Source organism: Podarcis raffonei, chromosome 2, assembly GCF_027172205.1.
Source record: "Podarcis raffonei isolate rPodRaf1 chromosome 2, rPodRaf1.pri, whole genome shotgun sequence".
Classification (NCBI taxonomy): domain Eukaryota; kingdom Metazoa; phylum Chordata; class Lepidosauria; order Squamata; family Lacertidae; genus Podarcis; species Podarcis raffonei.
In genome coordinates this window covers 42,070,319-42,086,677 of record NC_070603.1, presented here as the reverse complement: position 1 = coordinate 42,086,677, position 16,359 = coordinate 42,070,319, and the positions used below count along the sequence as shown (strand labels likewise).

The 16,359-nt window shown below is 44.6% G+C and overlaps 1 protein-coding gene across 7 annotated transcripts in view; it reads left to right on the top strand.

Annotated features, from left to right (window-relative positions):
- The first annotated feature begins 7,758 nt into the window (after positions 1 to 7,758).
- Positions 7,759 to 16,359, top strand: part of NDEL1 (nudE neurodevelopment protein 1 like 1) — a 29,433-nt gene continuing 20,832 nt past the window's right edge. For 2 of the 7 annotated variants that reach the window (XR_008328844.1, XM_053376194.1), the window contains exon 1: positions 7,759 to 7,908. The gene's annotated coding sequence lies outside the window, so the exon portion shown is untranslated. Of the gene's footprint in view, positions 7,909 to 8,513; positions 8,652 to 8,709; positions 8,734 to 9,200; positions 9,239 to 16,359 lie in introns of those variants that run through there. The other 5 variants (XM_053376200.1, XM_053376198.1, XM_053376195.1 and 2 more) reach the window with 5 other exon arrangements.

Sequence of the window (16,359 nt, the reverse complement as noted above, 5' to 3'; positions counted from 1 at the left end):
CCTTGGGCCTGTCAGGGCCACCCTCACAGGGTTGTTGTGAGGATAAAATGGGAAAGTGTACGCTACCTTAAGCTACACTGGAGAAAAGGTGAGATATAAATGTAGTAATAAATATATATATAGGTAAATAATAAACCGGTTAATGTGCAAAGATCACCACTTTTTGCCTCAAATTACACACAAGTTGTTAAGTAGGAAAAGATCAGATTCCCGCTTACATGTACAGTAGTTTAAAGGGAAAGCTACCTGGAAGGCAAACTTTTTGTTTTAATACTGCTCTTTTGTGCAGACGCAGGCCTGGCCAGGACGGCTTTCCTGTTATAGCTTCTGGGGTTGACGAGGCATGTGAGCCTCACCTGTCCTGAGCCTACGCCAACTGAGGAATCACACACCTCCATCCTAAGCTAGCGAGCCCCATCTGGGCTGTTGGTCCTTGCCTTCCTTCCCTCCAAACTGACAGCTGTTAGTTCTGAAATCCTGAGGTCAGGGGTGGTATGTCCCATTTTGCCACTTGAGGCAAAACAGGAAGTGCCGCCCTGCTCTGCAACACCACCACCACCAGTGAGATACTACAACTTAGCTGCCTGCCTATTTAGAGGGTATTTTTTTTTACCTGTGATTTCCTTTTTAAAAAAGCTTAACAACTTTGGCTGCCTCCCCTCCCCCAACAAAAATCCTGGCTACGCCATTAGTTCATACATGTTAGACATTTCATTATTTCCATAATTCTTGACTAATGCCTTGAAATAAATTATCACCTTAATTAAAAAAAACAACCCAGAGCTAGAACAAATGTGAGAAAATGCATTTGAATTCAAAACCTTTATTTGTTCGGCAGCTGCAAAGAGAGCTTTTGAAGAAGTTGGTTAAAGCAGATCTCAAAGTCTTGACATCCAAATTCTGTAATCTGAATGATGGCACCTGAGTTTTGCTTTGGTTACAGTCTGAAATTTTGTAAATGAAACAAAATAGCCAGAAATGGGGAAACGAGTGTCACCTTCTTTCAAACCATCCATTTGTATTCCATGCTTCTGAACTGACTGGGGACGTTCATCCAAGTATGCATTTTGTTTTGACTTTGAAGGTTTTCACATTAAAAATTGACCTGATTTGGGATTTTGCAAATTAATACCAAACTATGATTTGTTACAAACTAGAAGTGGAAAGTTGTAAATCTCTTCCCCTTGTGCACAGCAGAAGTGGCAGAGGATGCACAGGAGCCCAAGCCTCACTGTTGTTCATTTCTGATTCTGAGGTGTGTGTGTGTGTGTGTGTGTGTCTGTGTGTGTGTGTGTGTGTGTGAAAGTGTCACTGTCTCCATGTGTTCCTTGCACAGACAGCGCATATTCTTGCAATATCAGCATTCTCACAACCACAATCAAATATCTACATGTGACCCTACTACTCACTTCATGCTGCTGTGCAACACTTATGTGGAACAGATGTAAACATTCTGGAATATTTCCATTTCCTGACTCCCGATCAATGGACCACAGAAGAGATTTATTTGGAAGGATGTTACGGAAGTACTAGCAATCACCGTATTGTCAGATGTGGCTCTGCTATCAAGACAGACAGGCATATGTCTTCATAAACATGTAGGTGCCTTCCTGAGCGACTGGAAGTACACAAAGGAGAATGGGGGGGGATGTTTTGAGTGAGGCATATCATTCCTCACAATTCCTCCCACGTGCTATTTATGATTACATGACTTGGAAACCATACAAGAGAACATCTGAAACTGGTAGGGGCATTTGTGTGGGGAGGGGGAAGAGTGCAGACAGGCAAGCCCACAGATTCTACCCTTAATAGCTATTTTCATAGATATGGTTTGCCTATTGCTAGCAAGCCCTACCATGCAAACATATAAAGTATTATGAGAATCAGGGCCATCTTTACCTGAGGTGCAAGGGGTGTGGGGCACTCGGGCGCCAAATTCTAGGGGGGTGCCAGGCACCCACCGCTGAAGCCACCTAAGCTCTATCTACCTGTTGTGAAATAATAAATAATTTTGATCAAGATAGAAAAACAAAAGACATATATGCCTAGGAATTATTATTATTATTATTATTATTATTATTATTATTATTATTATTTATTTGTACCCCGCCCATCTGGCTGGGTCTCCCCAGCCACTCTGGGCAGCTTCCAACAAAGATTACAATGTCACACATTAAAAACTTCCCTAAACAGGGCTGCCTTCAGATGTCTTCTAAATGTCAGGTAGTTGTTTATCTCTTTGACATCTGATGGGAGGGCATTCCACAGGGTGGGTGCCACTATCGAGAAGGCCCTCTGCCTGGTTCCCTGTAGCTTTGCTTCTCGCAGTGAGGGAACCGCTAGAAGGAGGCCCTTGGTGCTGGACCTCAGTGTCCGGGCAGAACGATGGAGGTGGAGACGCTCCTTCAGGTATACTGGACCGAGGCTGTTTAGGGCTTTAAAGGTCTGCACCAACACTTTGAATTGTGCTCGGAAACATACTGGGAGCTAATGTAGGTCTTTCAGGACCGGTGTTATATTGTCTTGGCAGCCGCTCCCAGTCACCAGCTTAGCTGCTGCATTCTGGATTAATTGTAGTTTCCGGGTCACCTTCAAAGGTAGTCCCACGTAGAGCACATTGCAGTAGTCCAAGCATTCACCACTCTGGCAAGACAGTCCACAGGCAGGTAGGGTCTCAGCCTGCATACCAGATGGAGCTGGCCCTGGATACAGAATTGACCTGCACCTCCATGGACAGCTGTGAGTCCAAAATGACTCCCAGGCTGCGCACCTGGTCCTTCAGGGGCACAGTTACCCCATTCAGGACCAGGCAGTCCTCCACACCAGTCCACCCCCTGTCCCCCAAGAACAGTACTTCTTTCTTGTCAGGATTCAACCTCAATCCATTAGCCACCATCCATCCTCCAACCACCTCAAGGCACTCACACAGGACCTTCACTGCCTTCACTGGTTCCAGTTTAAAAGAGAGGTAGAGCTGGGTATCATCAGCATATTGATGGATACCCAGCCCTAATGATCTCTCCCAGCAGCTTCATATAGATGTTAAAAAGCATGGGGGAGAAGACAGAACCCTGAGGCACCCGAAATGTATACCTACTGTTTCACTAAAGGTCATTTGACTTTGTGCACTCATTTACCAAAGATGCACCGTGCCAGCAGCGGCGTTTGTCATTCACAATGGCGGTGCTTGTCATTCTCAATGGTGCCGTGCACGCGAAATTAACTAAATTTGGGGGTGCTGGGTGGATCTTTGCACCCTGGCGGTGCATATGCTAAAGACGGCCCTGATGAGAATTAACAAGAAAATAAATTCATGGGGGTGGGGAGGTTTATGTGATGATGAGAAGGGCAAGTAGGTACAAATTGCTTGCATGTGTTCTCTAGGCTTGCCCAACCTTCTTCTTCTTTTTACATTATCATCTAAACAATGACCGCTCACAAATAGGCACAGGGTTTACTACCAAAGACAGTCCCCAAATGCCAACAATTCCAGTCCGTAGTAGCGAAGCTGCAAGATCCTGTAGCTGCAGATAAAACTGATATACATGTGTAGTTGGGGCAATGAATGTAAAACAGGTACTGTACCACACCTGGGCAGGTATAGTTGGATAGACTGTGCTCACTGAAGCATTCACAGGCTCTGAAAGACATCTGTCTCTGCATTCCCACACTCAATCTATAACGCCCACCCTGTGTGTACTCCTATAAGAGAGAGAGAGAGAGAGCATGCCTTGTCAAGAGTCCTGACCCCAGATTTCATGAGACACTCCTTAGTCTCTACTCTCAGGCCCCTCTGTGCTCTCATCACCCCACCCCATGAGACGGATCCCACTTCAATAGAATCCATTATGTCTCTTTTCTTTGGTCTGCTTTTCAATAGATGACTTGGTTCTGCCTGGGAAGCACAGCCCCACCACGGCTAAAGAGGAGCACTGGCTGTTCGGGGTAGGAGAGAATTAATGCTAAGTGACTGTGCCTTTGTGAGCCTCGGGACTCGGAGCCCGTGGAGAATGCATGGGAACAACTGCAGATTACAACAGGGTGCAAGCAAAAGAAGTTAAAAAAAAAAAAACCCCACACACCCTGAAAACAAACATCGACTTTAAATCAGTGTTAACCAGACAGGCAGCCCCCTCTAAATGCAAGTTTGGAAACAGGGGCCCCAACACTGTCTCTTTGTTAATTCTATGAAAGCCCCGTCAGTATCGGACAAAAGCAAATGTGCAAGGGATGTTGCCATGTGTCAGGTGCAGCAACTAAGGAGGAGAATGCAGGGGAAGTGAAGAGAACAGAGTCTCAGAGGAGAGGCCCATTGCACCTCTCCATCCTTCAGAGATAGTTCCATCTGCAGCCACACTCTCCCGGTGTGAGAAGGCATTCAGACTATCTCAGCTATGGCGGGGAGGCAGTTAAGGGCAGAAATGTTGTAAGCAGAACGCAGGGATGTCGCTACAGCCATCACAATCATCTCCCTGGATTTTTGACGGCAGCATTTTCAGATCATTGAGCTTCAAGAATCCAGATGGCTTATTACGGAATACTGGCCCAAGACATTTTGATGCCTGAGGCCAATGGTAGAGATCAGAGGCGCCATCTCCTATGGGCCGAACCCTTCCCCTGCCTTATTTTTTGGGAGGGGGCTGGCTCCCCCATTGTTCAAAGAGAGAGGAGGAGGCCAAGCATGGAGCCTAGTGCAGTGTGTCTTCAGTGGCCATCTCCTCCTCCTCCTCCTCCTCCCCCCCCAAATGGAGGGGAAGGAAGAGGGAAGCAGCCCCTGGCCAGTGGTGGTGGCAGGAAGAGGAGGATCCACCAGCCATTGAAGCCACATTGCCGCTGCATTCAGCTCCGCCCCTGGCTCCTCCCAGTGTTCTGATGTCACACGTGACATCACACACGTGACATCGGGAGCCCCATTCTCTCTTGAAGTTGGCGCCTCTGATAGACGTACACTGCTCCCTCCTTTCCATATGCAGAAGTTGACTGGACTGATAGTTGAATCTTACTTCAGTACCAGGAACAAGAGATCATCATGCAACTGAGGGTAGCCAGAAGGCTAGTTAGGGTGTGTGTGTAGGGCAGGCCCCATAGAATACACAGCTCTGCCTTCCAACTGAAGGGTACAGCCAGAGGTTCAGGAGAAACAGCCAGGGGCCACCTGCAGCTGAGCATCTGCTTGAGGTGACTTGACCTAATGGTAGGGCCAGCAGAGATGGTTTTAGGGTGGTGAGACAGGTGTGGTTGCACTGGGCCCTGCGCTGCAGGGGGTGCCACAACAATGCTATAGAACGGAGCGTGAGTGGTGCCAAATATTAGCATCACACAGTGCCCTGCTGAAATTTGAGAGCTCAGAGTCCTCCACTGAGGCCAGCCTTGGACAACATGCAGTAGTACCTCAGGTTACAGACGCTTCAGGTTACAGACTCCACTAACCCAGAAATAGTATCTCTGCTTAAGAACTTTGCTTCAGGATGAGAACAGAAATTGCACGACATTGGCAGCAGGAGGCCCCATTAGCTAAAGTGGTAGCTCAGGTTAAGAACAGTTTCAGGTTAAGCATGGACCTCCAGAACGAATTCTTAACCCAAGGTACCACTGTATACGAAGTCCATAGCAAGCAAGGAAACCATCCAAGTCACTTCCAGTACCACATAAGGGGAAGCAGCTATTAGGGATAGTTTTTACATGAAAGCAAGGCGCCTGTAGTTCCTACTTCTTTCTTCTCAGTCTTGCAGGAAAGGCTCTGGTTTGTCCCTTTAGGGGGACTGCAGTTTAATAGCAGGTTTCTAAAACTATCTCAGGAAGATCTCAATACTAGCAGGCATATCTAGGAAGCAGATCTCAGCTAATCTCCTTCCTGTCCTCCTTCCTGTTTTAACTTCCTGTGAACAAGATAGAATGTCTCACACAGCTTAGCATGAACTACTACATCATCTTCCTGAAACACTAACGCTGTTCTGTTCATAAAATACCTCTTTTGTGTAGAAAGGGGCACTGGTAGAAGGGCTTCATCTTTAAGAAACCAGTTTCTTCCTACAAGGTAGGAAGTCCCAGGCTGTTTAGTAACATACATCTATGCATGTTCTCTAATAAAATACCGTATTTTTCGCTCTATAACATGCACCCGACCATAACACGCACATAGTTTTTAGAGGAGGAAAACAAGAAAAAAAATATTCTAAATGAAACAGTGGATGTATGATTTTTGTGGTTCATGCTGTGGCCACAGACATGTGATCTGACGGTGAGTTTGGGGTAGCCCAATGCAACAATCCTCAGGATCCATGTGGATCCATGCTTTGTAACCACGTTTTTGCACCACTGCAGCCCCAGGCAACAGTGGGTGCATGATTTTTTTGGTGCAAGCTGTAGCCATGGACATGCTATATGATCTGATGGTGAATTTGGGAATACCCAGTGCAAAAATCCTGAGGATCCATGTGGATCCGTGCTTTGTAACCACGTTTTAAGTGGGGAGGGAAGGAAAAACACAGAAGGGACAAGGAACACGTGTGGGGTGGGTGGAGAAGGATGCAGAAGAGGGGTATAAGAGGAGAAGGCTCCTCTCCTCTCCCGCTTTGCTCCTTTAAAGGCTCTGCTTCTCTCCCTCCTCCCCGGCTCGCTGAAAAAAACAGCTCTGGACTCGTGTAAGCGGCTCCTCTCCTCTCCCACTTTGCTCCTTTAAAGCAAGCAGGCTCTCTGTCCCTCTCTCCTCCCCACTCAATCGCTCTTCTCCCGCTTTGCTGTTTCAAAGCGAGCCACGGAGGAGGGAAGGAAGGGGAACCATGGATCCTCTGCTCACGACTGCAGCAGATCCCCCCGCCATCCGTAGGCATTCGCTCCATAACACGCACAGACATTTCCCCTTACTTTCTAGAAGGAAAAAAGTGAGTGTTATGGTGCAAAAAATACGGTATGTCTCACTGTGTTTTTCCCATGTAAATGTACACAATGTTGCAGTTTATGGGTGGGATTCAACTAACCTTTTCCCTCAGAACAGACCTATTGAAATCAGTGGTCTAATCTTAGTCATGTTCATTAATTTAAATGAGCCTACTCTGAGTAAAGCTTAGTTAGATACCACCCTAAGGCTTTGTAAGTCAGAATCACACTTTGCATCACACCTGGAATCAAACAGGCAACCCGTGTAGATCTTCTAAGTACTGTACTAGTGATAGGTATTACCTCTTGGGTACTGCTATATGCATCCTATCTACCAGTGAAAGAAGCTAAGCATCACTTGAGCAAAAGGAAGAAAAAAAATAGAACACACCCAACAACCCACTATTTATTATACAGTATTAACAATGTAAGACTTTTCTTTTCTTTTTACATTGCTGGATAGGTATAGGGAAGAAATGGAACAAAATCCGTTCTGATTGGTCTTGGAAACCATGCAGGTAGGAAGAGATTGACCACACTGAATACTGTATTTGGAACACACAACTAGGTTGCAATCCTGCACACACTTACTTGGGTAATACGTGTCATTGGCATGTACGTATTTGGATTGCGCTACATGTGTGATCGCCAGTGGGTTGGTTTGTCGCAACAAAATCAGCAAAACCACTACAGGAACATTAAAGTTTTAATTTTGCTTTTAGTATCACGCGCGAGTCTCAGAATAGGCACGGCGCGCGCTCGAGAAGGGCGTGACCATATCTACATGGCCCCGCCCCCTCTCCCGCGGCCTGCCGTTCAAGCTGGCTGGCTCCGCCCCTGAGCGGGGTTGTGCTTGTCTCGTGGCGGACCTCGCCTTCTGCTGTGACGTAGCCAAGGCGGTGGGTTGCCCGGATGAGGCAGGGTTCGGAGCTGTGTCAGCGACTGAGGCGATGCGGTGGCAGCAGCGGCGTCGGCAGTGGTAGGAGGAGAGCGCCGCTGAACGGTTGAGGAGCGCGAGGAGGAACAAGGGTGGGTCTAGAGGAGCAAGTGTGTGTGAGAAAGAGCGTGTGTTGTGTGCGAGGGTGGGTTGACTTTTTGAAGTGCGCGAGCGGGGCTGAGGTACCGCCGAAGCCGGGTGAGCCCCCCCCCCCGTCCTCTCTCCCCCCCCCACAACTGCTTCACTCCTTCGTCGCGAGCTCGTGCCGGATTGGTTGCGAAGCGACAACGGGGCAGATTCCGCCCCTGCCGGCCTTCTATTAGTCGGAAGAGGAGCCACGGCCGACTGTCACTGGCTTGAAGCCGTGTCATTCATCCATCAGGGAGCGGCGGGCGGACGGGCAGGCGGCCTCCCTCCCCCCCCCCCGAGGACTCGCTGCCCTCCTTTCCCTGCCACCGCTCAGGCAGGGGAGGAGGCGGCCGTTTGTCGCTCCTCTGTTGGTGGCGCCACCGCCGCCCGCCACGCTGTCGGCCAGCGCCGCCCTGTGACGCCTCGGCGCCCCGCCCGGAACCTGCCCTCCCTTGCCCTGGACCGTTAACGCCGAAGGGTTCCGGCTGCTGCTGCTGGCCTCGTGACTCACCTCACGGCCCGCCGCTGCCGCCGCCCGGTAGGCCCCGGCCTCAGATGAAGGCCTGCCTCCGGTTCTGCACCGCCGGCACCAACTCCCTTTCGTGCCAGCCCAGCGCTTCGTAAGAAGCGGGCATCCTGTTGCCGCTTCTCAGGCCTCCATTTAAGTGCTCCAGGCTCCAGTCGGTTGAGCTTCGGCGTTTGGCCTGTGAGTGACTTCCAGCTCCTGGCCAACCCTGTGGCCGCCCTGACTTTTCCTTTCTCTTCCTGCCTCTGGCAACCTTGGCCAGGTACCTCCCGCAGCTTTTGTTCCAGCTGATAAGGCTCTACGACAAGCGAGGCCCAAATCCCCGTGTGTGTAAAATCTTGGGCGGCTTGGATTCCTTCCGGTATTGAAGTCTCTTCCCAGGAGTGATTCAGGGCCGTCTCTTGCAAGGTCTTTTTTTGGGATGTTTGTGAATTTCCCAAGCGAGTAAACCCTGCTTTTAAATTAGGAGGAGGTGTCAAAGAGTTTATGACCTTCCTTCTGAGTCTTTGTGTGTTGTGATAGGAAAAAGATGACTGCCCCCTTTAAGGATTTGGCTTAACCCTTTAAGGTTAAGCTGGACATGCTGAGACACTTGGTCACATGTCACACTGTATATATTAAATGCGTATGTTTTTAATGTTTACATCCGAAGGCTGTCTAGGTGAGGTGAATAATGTCTTCCTCTGTTAATTCCCATTGGGCTCACTTCTTGTGTTGCACCTCATCCAGGGGAGGAAGCCTGCAGTAATTGGAAATGGACAGATAAGGTGAGGAAGGGTCAGGATTCAACTCCACTGCCTTGGGTCTCCTTTTACTCTGAAAATGAGATTATTATTATTTATGAAATTTTATATCACCCCTCACCTGTAGATTTCAGGGCAGTGCACACCATAAAAATACAAGACAAAGAACAAAAACAATATAAACCAGTAACCTCCCCGCCCCCACCCTCTTCTTACATGTGAATAGGGATGAGAACAAAAAATGAGGTTGCTTCTATTATATGCAGCTGAAGTGAACTGAAAGCATATCTCCCCCTACTCCCCTTATTACTCTTGCCTCCATTTCCCTCCACTCCCTCTGCACCCTTCTCCTGTGTCATATAGTTGATCACACTGGATATAGTCTGTCTTCTACATGTACACCAGTACTGTAATAATGATAATAGCAGATGTTTTATACAAACAACTCCTCCTTTGTTAATGTTGATTTTCACTGTAGAATCTATAACTACTAGCCTGCCAAATTGGGGAAAGGGAAAAGCTTAGGTGTTTTGCTGTCAGATGGTTGCTAGGATACACAAATATACTGATGATGTCAGAGCACTAAGTTCCCATGAGTCACTGAAAATATTTTTCTTTTGCTTAGTGGAGGGAAGAGGCAGGTATGCTGCATTTTATTTTGGAGATAATCAAGTTGTTGGAAGGTGGCTATTCTAGATCAAAAGTAAACAACAACAACAAAAAACACCTACCCACCAAATCACGCAAAGCAAATCCTAATTATGGTTTTCTGCCCCAAAGAGCTGAAGGCTTTTTGTTTGAGACAGCTGCAGAGTAAAATCTTAGTTGCTGCTGTTCTCGTTGCTCCCTGACCCATCCGGTTTTTTTGCCCTTACTACGTATGTCTTAAACCATGTTCTGCAATCACAGAGGCAATTTTTGCATTGTTGGCATTAGACATATCTTACACTCAAATTTATGGTGATACAACTGCTTTCATGGTATTGGCCCTTGCAGATTCATATGAGATGGGGTTCAGACTCTGGAAAGTAAAGCCTTCATTGAGAGTTCAGCTACTTCAGATAGGATAGGAGGTGAAAGCCTTTAGTTTATCTTTCACAATGTAGATAGATTTGATGTCAGAGTCTTGGCATGATGTCCCCAAAGAGGCTTTCCTGGCAACCACATTAACATCTTTTCGGCACCAGGCAAAGACCAAACTTTTCCTGCTTTTGAGGGTATATTTTAACTTGTTATTTCATTGGTCACTTTTTCTGGGGAACATACTGATGACAAGACATACTGATGTTTCTGAATTGTGCTGTAATATACTTAATGATTGCTTGTGTTACGTATTTTAAAATGTGTAACTTTGATGTTTTTATTTTGTCTTTTCATGGTTAGTCTACTTGACATTCTTCTGTAGGTGATGAATAGATGTTAATAATAAGTATGATTATTATAACTATTGGTGCAGATTTCTCAAATGCCTGGTGACCTCTTTGCCTAATGGTTCGTACTGTATGCTGAAAACATAACCCTTGATTTTTCTGGTTCCACCCAAACCTTGAAAGCCAGAGATTACATGGAACTCCAGTATACCTTCAGTTAAAAGCCATGTGTGGTTACAGTATAGTTCAGTCCTAGGGCCCCATGAAGAAAGTGGACACATCCTGCAGGTTTTATCGGTAGGGAAATAGCCGGGCACCAGTAGGTTATGTTCTTTTGTGGGTTTATTGAGAGCTTGGAGGTTGAAAATGAATGTGGAGCAGTAGTGGATCATTGTTGCTTGGTCTTCTGTCAAGATGAAACATCATAATATAACATGGGCAAATATTCTATTGTGGAGGGTTCTTGTCAATTTGTCTTTATGATACATTATCTGCAACAATATATATTAGACTGAAATGTAGATATATGTCTTCAGCATTGCTTTTTGCAATGGACTTGGAGGTATCAAACTACTGCTGTTTAGGTGCCTGTAGGTGAAATTCCAAAATTCTTTCACCTCAAGCTTTCCTTTCTCACTGCAGGTGAAAATATGTGAATGTATCTCTTATGTTGCAGGGGTGGGGTGCAGTCTTGCATGGGTGACATTGGAAGGAGAATGGTTAGCAGGGAAAGTGGTAAGAGCCCTCTCCTGCCTTTATTTATTATTGCTGCCTCCAGTTGCTACTTTTCATTTAAAAAAAAAAAGTCAGGGGAAGTTTACATTGAACTATGTGTATGCAGTGTGGCTTCTGGCCACAGTGTGCAGTTAGGGCCTGATATAGGATGACTTCTCTTTAAAAGTGTAGAGCTTTGTAATAAGTACTTGAGAGCGTCAGAGCTGCGCCCAGGAGGCTTGCTGCTTGGCAATAATAAGAGCAAAGGGGAGGGAGTGGCTGATTCACAACTGAGTTTAGAGAGAGTGAGACTCTGCAGCTCTGAGGACATGTGAATTCTGATTGCCTAAAATTGCATCATTTACAAAGTGCATGCTTTTCAAGTTAATGCTGGGACCAATACAAACTTTGATATGTGGCAACAGCAAACAAGCTTTTAAGGGAGAAATAAGTTGATGAAAGTTTCGCTAGATTTAGATGGATCACGATCAGTTACTATTCCAAGGAAGGGAAAGGAGACCATGCAACTCAGCTATTGGTCTGGTGTATACAAAACTTGTATGTGCATCATTCTTTCATATTTGGGGCTTAGAAAGGTTAATAAGGTGTTATGAAAAAGAAAGTAAAACACAGCACAGTGCTCACGAACTAATCTGTGTTAAAGTACTATATTTGTGTATGCAGTATTGAGGTATTTCAGACTTTAGAATCAGTTTCTAGAGCTGATTCCAAATTAAAGTGCATTCTGTTTTCATTTCCTGCAAGGAAGTTGTTTGTGTGCTGTCTGTGACAAATATTGAGTTTATTTTGTTAATGCCATTTTAAGGATATATGAATTTTAGTAAACCAGTTCAGTGAGAGCATTTAACTGGTCTCAAAAACTGAAGTCTGGCACCATAATGCTGTGCTTCTAAATGTAGACTAATGACTATAGATTGATAGTCCCCCCCCTTCCACTCAGTGGTTCTCTGACGTTCTTGTATCTAAGTTTAGGAACTGGAAATAAATGTGCATTTGAGGCTATTGCAATTGAGGTAGTTTTTGTCTGAGTAATGTACTTGCCAGAGGAACACTAAATAAGTCGTCGTCCCCCGCCCCCCCCCCCCCGTAAAATGGCAGGGAAAGATTGAATGAATGTTATACTTTTTTTTGGAAATAATTTTAATTTGATTTTACAAATGTAGAGTTATAACAATACAAATTACATATCCATATTTAGATATTTCCCTGAATCTCTGGACTTCCCACCTTCCCCTCCATGGGTCCTATTGAATGAATGCTATCCTTAATTTTGATAAACCTTCTCAGAAGAACTTAGGTCATCGTATAAAGAATCATGTTAAGTTTCCCCTATCACACCACACATTTGCTTTCCTTGTTCTTACAGATGGCTTTTAAAAAATTATAAATGCAGAACTCTCTTAGGGTAATTCACAGTAAGCCATGGTTACTAGTTCACATTGAATGCAGAAATTGCTTTCATTCCAAGTAGAAGTACAAACCATCACCTTTGGCTAAGTGTTATGGTTCATACTCACTTGTAGCAATCACTCATCCAGTGGCTGTCCTGATAGCAGAATCTTGTTCAGAGCAACAGCCAAATCCATTGAGTGACTTGAACATTCAAAATATATTGCTTATTTGCTACCTTTATTGTACTTTGTGGCAGTTAAGCTATGCCACATTACCACTTCCACAACTAACATGTTGGCTCTCACCCAACGTCCAAACCGAGTATCAAGTTTTGCTTTGCTCCAAACAGCAGCTTCTTTGGATAAAAATACATCTCAGTCCCCTGTTCTGTTGAGCCAAGGATTATAGCTTGTTGCTGCTGCTCATTAGTAGGGAGAAGTAAAGTGAAAATGACCTCTGCATCCATGGTAAGCCATAACCATAGCTTACCATGTACATCTAAATGCAACTGCAGTGTAGATTCTCTTTACAGTTCTTATTTGCCATCATATAGTCTTGAGAGGTGTTGCTTTTATTTGAACAGGTACAAAAAGGAAATGAACAGGCGAACTGTTCTGAACCCTGATTTGCCCTGGTTCTATACATGTGCCACACACTTTATTTTGCTGCTCTGCCCCCATGGGTGGATATAGTTTTGTTCTCTTCTTTTGGTACTCTAGAACTTCATTCATCATTTTTTTGTAAGCTTACTGGGCAGCTGGTATCAGTGAAGAGGTGATCAAAGGCTGCAGTTTGTAAATTCTTCCTTTCCTTGATGAAACTGGTTGTTTTTAGTAGTACTGAGACCTTTCATTGAGTAATCATCATGTGACCTTACTAGTCTCTGTAGATTCCAGAGCAGCATCTGATAAACACAGGTTTCAGGAAATGCTGACATCCTCTCCCAGCCAGTTGCCAGAAGCATATGATTCAGTGTTCTGAAGTGAGTTAGATCTTATGATAATGCTAAAACACACTTCTGAGGAAGATAAATAATTGTTTGCTTGAGTAATCACCACTTAAAATGTGAATTTGGTATTTGTCCCCCCTCATAAATTTATGACTGCTTCCTACATGCTTTTTAAAATGTGCGGTGAAGTGAACATGAAGTGACCTCAAAACATGTGTCTTTGGGATGTGATCAGAGAGGAGTCTTAGAGATGTATCTGGCAGAATTCAAGCTTGTATGCTATCCATTTGTCTCATACTTGTGCTCTAATCTTACACATCACAAAGATGTGTGTCTGTGCCATTTTCTAGTTGCTTTCCTACGTAGATTGTAAGAATGCAATTAAGGAATAATACTGTGGATAACATTTTTTAGAACATTGTACTTAGTGGTACATATGCACACAAGCTTATTTTTCAGTTTGAACCTCTGCTTTGCAAATCCTTTTTCTTTTTTGAAGGCAACACAGAAGCTGTGGCAGTGCCTCTGGATGATGGGCTTTATTCCTAATTCTGTTCAGACGCTATGCTGGGCCAACTGGCAATCCCCCCTCCAACTGCTCCCCACACTTTCCCCAGATTAGTGTTAAGTATAATTAAGCATTTCCAGTGTAACCATAGTTACCACTAGACATACGTTGCCTTTAATTTGGAAATTGAAACCACGATTAGCCCTTAAATCAGAGATTGAAATTAGCTAGCCATAGTTAGCAGTTATAGTAGGTTCACATATTGTGTGGGGGTTATGTTCCGGGGGCTGCATGTAAAGCTGTAGAAAAGTTCTTTTGGGATGCTCTCAAGCTGCTAATTACTTGACTGGAGTGCAGTAGAGACTTTCTTTTATATTAGGTGTATGGCTCACATTCAGTGTTCGAAACTGCTATTGTTCTAGGTGCATTTTGCGACAGGGAATTTCATTAGTGTGAGCAGTTTCTGAAGATTTCAGATTAGAGCTGCAGAGTGGAGGGGGAGAAGAGAGTTATCTGTTGAGGACTCCCCATTCTTGAAGACTTTTTTGCATTCTTAGTCTACATTTACATTTTATTTTATTTCCTTTCCTTTCCATTAATTGGCCAAACAGAGTTTACAAATCAAATATACAGTGGTACCTCGGGTTACATATGCTTCAGGTTACATACTCTTCAGGTTACAGACTCTGCTAACCCAGAATTAGTACCTCGGGTTAAGAACTTTGCTTCAGGATGAGAACAGAAATCGTGCTCCGGCGGTGCGGCAGCAGCAGGAGGCCCCATTAGCTAAAGTGGTGTTTCAGGTTAAGAACAGTTTCAGGTTAAGAACGGACCTCCAGAATGAATTAAGTACGTAACCAGAGGTACAACTGTACTCGCATTAGACTTTGCAAAATGTCAGTCAATGCTGTTGGAGGATTTGACTTCATGCTTCATAAACTACCTGTTCTAAGGACCATAGCCTGCTTTTGAAGTCTCTTCATCTGCTTAGTTTTTCACTTCCTCCATACTTCTGTGGTGTTTTTGCTTAGGACTGATTTGCGAAGAGGCTGCCTGGAAACTTGCAAGCAAAGATGTACTACATTTGAAATCCCTTCTCCACAATGGTTGCCAATTATCATCTTTGTGGAAATTGTGCTATCCATGTTATTAGGCCTAAGCCACAACATAATCAGCTTGTAACAGACTGTATTTTTCCAGACCTGTTGAGTTTCATTTCTGAGAGGCCTCTGAGAGCAAACTACTGTTGCACTACTTCAGTCATGCTTGTTCGAAGTGTCTCATGTTGCCATTTTGGTGCTTTAAATTTAAACTGTAAATCCAAGTGAAGTCCTTGGAAGAAGTCATTTGAAAACAGCACACTATTGGGTGGAAGAACCCACAAATAGTTCATTCCTGGAATGGTGCAGACTGTTTTAAATAGTACCTTGGCACAAACACCATTGATGTTACCACACTGAGAAGGCAGAGTCTGCCAAGTCCCAAAATGCCACTTAGCAATTTGATCTGTTCCTTGAGTCACTTATTGCAATGATGTCTGTTTACATGCTAGGATTCTTTGTCCCAGTTCAGGGAGACTATACTGGATCAGGTGCATTGGTTATGATCCGTTGCAGTTGTGTGATTGGAATGGGGGTAACAGAATGTAAGAAATGATAGGTCAGCATTTATATTCTAGATGGACACAAAAAAGTCAAGGTAATAATAATTAAATAATAAATTACTAATAAAAAGGTAACCCATAAGTTGAAACAATATCATAGCCCAGTGACCAAAATATTCATCTCCATGACCTCCAATCTGTTGTCCATTGGACTATGATACTGTTTTTATAAAATTACCATTTAAAACTTGTCCTGTACAGTGGTACCTCGGGTTACATACGCTTCAGGTTACAGACTCCACTAACCCAGAAATGGTGCTTCAGGTTAAGAACTTTCCTTCAGGATGAGAACAGAAATCGTACTCCGGCGGTGCAGCAGCAGCAGGAGGCCCCATTAGCTAAAGTGGTGCTTCAGGTTAAGAACAGTTTCAGGTTAAGAACAGTTTCAGGTTAAGTACGGACCTCTGGAACGAATTAAGTACTTAACCCGAGGTACCACTGTATATGGAGTAGATTTATATTTAACTTATAAGTCACCTTTACTTTTTTGTATCTATAAAGTATTGGGCAGGAAATACATTTACCTTG